Raw genomic sequence first — 6,513 nt, 5'->3', positions numbered from 1 at the left:
AAAATTCTAATTCCATTCCTGACTATGTCATAGGAGACTATATCATGTGAGCATGAAAACTCTTAGAAATATTAACCCAAAAAGATTTAGTTAAAGGCCTACCTAAGTTATACTTCCCTAAGGACCACCTATGTGATGCCTACAAACTAGGGAAATAAGTCAAGTCTTCATTCATTCGATTAAGGACATCAACAACTCTAGGCCACTAGAAATCCTTCATATGGACCTATTTGGACCAATCAATACACCCAACAAAGGAGGGAAGATATATGGATTTATAATAATAGAAAATTTCTCTAGATTTACTTAGTTTTGATTCCTAACATATAAGAGGGAGCTATTTGATGAATTTAGAATTTTCTCCATTTGGATTCAAATGAAATTAGGATGTGAAAATTCAACCATTCATAGAGATTATGGTAGAGAATTTGAAAATGATAGGTTTTAATCTTTCTATAAATAGATAGGTATATTATAACTTCTCTATCCCTATGACCCCTCAATAGAATGGAATAGCTAAGAGGAAAAATAAAACATTTGTAGAAGCTGCTAGGGCAATATAAGTTGAATACACTCTCTCTAGATACTTTTGAGTAGTAGCAGTAAATACTTCTTGTTATGTTTTGAATAGTATGAATGTTAAATCTAAGCTAAATAAGGCACCCTATAAACTCCTTAAGGGAAAGACACCCTATAAACTCCTTAAGGACAAGACACCCAATATTTCCCACTTACATGTCTTTGGATGCAAATGCTTTACCTTGATAAATGGAAAATAACCCTTAGAAAACATTGATCAAAAATCTGATAAAGGACACTTCTTAGGTTATTCATTTGTAGGGAAGGCCTATAGAATCTTCAATAAGAAGGCCTTAATAGTAGAAGACTCTATCCATGTTATGTTAGACGAATTAGATAGAACCTCTGAATCTAAACCCAAAACATAAGAAGTAGAGGTCATTCAAGGGGTTGAATCCATTATTATAGGAGATAGAGTATAACCATAAGAGCTTTTACTTAAAAATTAGAGATACTCTACTAGTCATCCTAACAAATGGATCCTAGGAGACCCATCTGAAGGTGTTAGAATTGAACATGGACTTAGGAAGGTGATTAGTATTTCTACATTTATCTCTAAGGTAGAATCCATCAACATAGATCAAGCCTTATCTAATGAATTTTGGATCCTAACAATATAAGAAGAATTAAATTAATTTGTTAGGAATGATGTTTGGGAGTTTTTTAGTAGGCCTAAAGACCATAGTATAGTAGGAATGAAATGGGTTTTTAAGAATAAAATAAAAGACTTTTGCATGGTAATAAGGAATAAAGCTACGTTAGTAGTTAAATGGTACAAACAAAGTAAGGGATTGATTTTGAAGATGTACCTTCCCCTATAGCTTGATAAGAAGACATTAGGGTGTTCTTAGCCTTTGCTTTCATTAAAGGATTTAGACTACACCAAATGGATGTTAAAATTGCTTTCTTAAATAAGGTAATAAAAGGGGATGTATATGTCAAGCAACCCCCAAGTTTTGATAACTAAACATTCCTAAATCATGTATTCAAACTAAAGAAGGCTATGTATGGGCTGAAGTAAGAACGTAGAGCCTGGTATGAAAGGCTGAACACATTCCTTCCAATTAGAGCCTTTATTAAATGTAGAGTAAACACCACCATCTTCCTATAGAAATAAGTAAAAGACCTACTCATAGTGTAAATCTGCATTGATGATATACTGTTGGGATGTATAAATAAAAATATTTGTGACAAGTACTCAAAAATTTTGAGTGATGAGTTTGAGATGAGTATGATGAAAGAGATGAACTATTTTCTTGGATTTTCTCTAAAGTAGATGTAAGATTTAACCTTCATTATCCAATCTAAACTTTTCAAGAAAATTCAAAAGAATTATGAAATGGACAATACAAAGGCAATAAACACTCCCATGGCCTCTACTATACAATTAGATAAGGACCCAAATGTAAAGTCTGTAGATTAGAACAAATACATAAGAATAATTGGATCACTTCTTTATGTGACTACTACCAGACCAAATATTATATTTAGTGTTTGTCTCTGTACTAAATTTTGGGCTGATTCAAAAGAATCCAACTTAATTGCTATTAAAAAATATATAGATATCACTTAGGAACCAAAAACTTAGGAATTTAGTATCCTAGGCATGACACTTCCTTTGAAGTCATAGGATATTCTGATTCAAAATTTACTGGTTATAGGGTTGATAGGAAAAGCATCTCTAAATATACCAATTAATCAGACAATCTTTAATCTCATGGTCCAGTAAAAAATAAAAATATATAGCCATATATACTGCTAAAGTAGAATATATAGATGTAGGGAGTTATGTTGTACAAGTCCTATCACTTAAATAACAAATTTTAAAGCTTGAACTATCTGTAGGAACCATTCAAATCATGTGTGATAAAAGGGGATAAAGAGCTACATCATGTAGATTTATTTTGTTTTTGTTTTTTCAAAAAAATAAAAAAGGGTATTATTTATCACACACACACACACACACACTTCACTATATAAAAAAAATAAAAAACTAAATTTTTCCTTATCGCATAGTATGATCCACAATTCGTATTGTATGATCTATCCACTTATGCTTAAATCTTATCCATTAACCAAATTAAAGGCCTAGAAGTGCTCAATCATTGGTGTCCATACAATATAAACTTCCCCTCGTAATATATGAAATAAGTATTAGAATATGTTAGAATAAATTCAAAGTGCCTAGTATGATCATAATTACCATTCATATAGAACAAACACATGTTTGTACTGTGTGATGAATTTAGTCAAAAGTTATTTAAATGACTCCTCAGGATGAACATAATTCCTTAAAATCATCTAATACGATACCCATCATGCTATACAATTTGGCCTTCTTTTTCTGACAAGTAATCTAGAAGATTTAATTCCCTTCATTGTAATGTACGATCTTAATTCATATTATACAATCAGCTTCAATTCTATAAATTAGAGGAAATCTAAACTTTCAATCCATTCAAAACTTACCTTCTCTCAATTCCTTTATTCATATCCTAGAATCCTCTAATGATCAATGGAAGCCGATGAGGAAGAATGACCTAGGGGAGATCTTCCTCCTCTCATCACTTCAATGATTGATTTCTATCTATGAGAGATTAAGATACTAAAAATTTAAGAAGGCTCAAATCACCCCATCCAAAAGGTTAAATCATCTTGCTCTCAAGTACGAGGTGATGAACCTCTTTGCCTATACTACTTTGCAGTTCCTATTCACACTAGCCTTTCCTTTCAATTCTGAACTACTCTACAAATTCCTAGCCAACCTTAGGCTTAATATGGAAACAATCCCCATGAACTCATATTTATGACAATAACCCATTGAAATCATTAAGGAAGATTTAGCGGAGCATATCAATCTTTCTACTGGTGGACCTCATCCATAATTTGTGATCTCTACAACTGATTTTGATAATAATTCTATAAACCTAAATATCTTAAATGTGTCCATAAACCAACATCTACCCTTAGTCTACACCATTAAATAGGAGTTGGTGTCAACATCACTCTAATTACTTCCATAGTCACCTTTCTATAATATCTAATACCCCAGTTAATGAAGCAAAAATGATTATTGATTATATCCAAAATTTGACTCCTTTTTGGCATCCCAATACTAGATGAAAGAAAAATGTTACTTTAGGACTTGCCATAGGCTGTCTTAGACAAGTAATACCAAACCAAGTAACCTACTCCTCCCTATTATCTTCCATTTTCTATACGGATATTACCTTCCTTATTATTTTCCATCGTGGGCATGAGCATGACAAGCTAGATTTATTTGAATTAGGGGAAGCTTCTCCTGCAAGTCGACCTGCACAGCCACCAATAACACCACCTTTAGCTGCCTACCCTCATGAGATAATCAGTGACTTGAGCAAAGGGAAAACAGACTAGACTATCATATTAAACAAGAACAATAATAGCAAGAGGAAGACATGGGATGGTTTAGAAAAAGTTTTTCCAAATTAAAGATCATTTCACCTCCATCCATAACTACTTTCAAAAACCTCCAACACCACCACTTAATTAGGATCCATCTTATTTTTAGTGTTTATTTGTTTTATTTTACTATTTTAATTTCTTGCAATATTCACCTTTCTTATTATTCCTCCTCTTTTTATTTATTGAGTCTGACCACAATAGAGGGTATGTAACAAGGTGATCATGCACACACACATAAGGGGAATGAGAGAAATTTAAAGTTAAAAGTTTTTTATACTAATAATATTGTACGACTTATAATCCTACTATAGGATTTGTTATAGATGTAATAAGCTTGATGGCCAATTGAAAAATTAGTTTTTATGAACTAATAATACTATATCATCTTGATAATTACTATAGGAAAATATTGTATTATCGGTAGATTTTCTTATAAATTTTTTTTAATTTTTTGATGCATTTCTAAATTTTTTAGTAGATTTTTAGTGAAAACTTTTTAAATAGTAAATCAAGGGTAAAAAATTTTTTTATAAAAAATGCTGGAATTAGTTCATTAGAAATATTTTTCAGTAGCTATCAAGCAGAAAAACTCTGTCAAAATAACAAAGTAAGAATTTTAAAAGATAAAATTTGCCCGAGCTAGCATGCCTACATAAGCCTAGCCTTGCCTAGCGCCCACGATACTTTCTTGCATAGCCCGACCCGCCCACGTTGGCTCGCCCATGCTGGCCCGCCCATGCTGCCCATGATTGCCGTGGGATTCGAAAAGAAGACCTGGTTTTTTTGTTAACACTCCACTACTTTATTATGGATGAAAAACTATTTTAATATCAAATATACCACTCATATTTCTTTCTTACCACACATATATTTCATTTCTACCACTCATATTTGATACGAAAATGAACTATGAGTGGTACATATGTAATATTTTTAGGTGTTAAATATGTAAATAGAGTAGTATATGGTGGTATGTATGTAAATCTCTCTTAATTAATATAATCTATAAAATTTTTAATTATGAATATATTTTTTTCAAAAATGTTAAATCAGCTAGGAAAGTCATCGAAAAATCTGGTGGAAAAAAATCCACAAGAAATCTATCTTAAAAATGTCATAAAACCTACTTGCGAATTAGTCAAAAATATTTCATCTTAGTCCGTCATAAATCCAATGGAAAATCTACTATAAAATATTTTGCTAGAAAGCCATCGAAAAATTCTCTAGTAATGAGCAATTTTTTGTAGTGAATATTATATGATTTGAGAATATTAGGTGGGACTTTTTTTACCACATCTTTCGTTTTTGTTAATTTTATTATATAGTCTATTGAAAGTTCTTTTTTATTTACTATTTCTAATGGTAAAAGTCATGGTTATTTTAAGTCCTCTCATGGGTTGAAACAAGGTGATCATATCTCCCCTGCCCTCTTTATTATTTCCATGGAGTAATTTTCTTGAGGCATTATTAGTCTTTATGATTTTCTTAACAATTTTTATAGAACTATGGGTTGCATTCCTATTTCTTATTTATGTTTTGCTAATAATGTTATTATTTTTTTAAATACCTTAATTAATAGGGTTAATAAGCTCATGATGTTCTTAAATATATTTGGGAAGTTTAGTGGTCTTTTTTGTCAATAAAAATAAGAGCTGCTTTATTGTTTCAAATAAGGTTCCTCATAATCTCATTATCCCTATTAAAAATAATATCGATTTTGCTCAAGGTTCTTTACATATTGAATATTTAGGGGTACCTATCTATAAGGGTAGAAAGAAAACTTTTCTTTTTGATAGCCTTATTCTTTATGTAAAAAAGAGGCTTATCTCCTGGGATTCTAATTTCCTTAGTTTTGTTGGTATATTTTTTTGAATTTGGTCTTTCGCGGGTTTTTCACGATCGGAAGGGGAAGCAGTGGTTGATCGCCGGCGTTCGTCCTCATGAACGTCCCGCGACCTATGGGATCTATACGACCAAGCGGTAGAGGTTCAAATGGAATCGTGATTAAAGAAGGTGTGGTAAACCATCGCCGGATAGCCCCTATTGAAGGTAAGGGTAAGAGCGTGCTGGTTGAGAATGTGGTTGGGAAGGATTTTATTGGTGGAATTATGAATCCAGGAGTTGCAATACATGAATCGTCGACATCGGACGACTTGATTCTCCGTATGAACAATTTTTCTGGGGTTCTTGATACACTTAAGGGGCGTAAGATTGGTGATGATCTATCATCGGCGGAAGTTTTAAAGGAGGATATTTTGGTTGAGGAAGGACCAGTAGAGATGGAATTGCAAAAGAATAAGAGTAATGAGGTAGTTGAAGCCTGGTCGAAGCCAAAGCCAATCAAAATATCGTTTAATAAGAACAATGTCGAATTTTTAGAAGATCGAATTGCTGTGAAGCTTAATGCTGATATGGAAGCAAGGAATTCACAGATTTTGAAGAATTCAGTGGTGATCAAAGTGCTGGGTAACAATGTACCTTTCTTGGTTT

This window comes from Dendrobium catenatum, unplaced genomic scaffold (assembly GCF_001605985.2).
Source record: "Dendrobium catenatum unplaced genomic scaffold, ASM160598v2 original_scaffold_3308, whole genome shotgun sequence".
In the NCBI taxonomy this organism is placed as follows: Eukaryota; Viridiplantae; Streptophyta; class Magnoliopsida; order Asparagales; family Orchidaceae; genus Dendrobium; species Dendrobium catenatum.
This window is presented reverse-complemented; position numbering follows the sequence as displayed.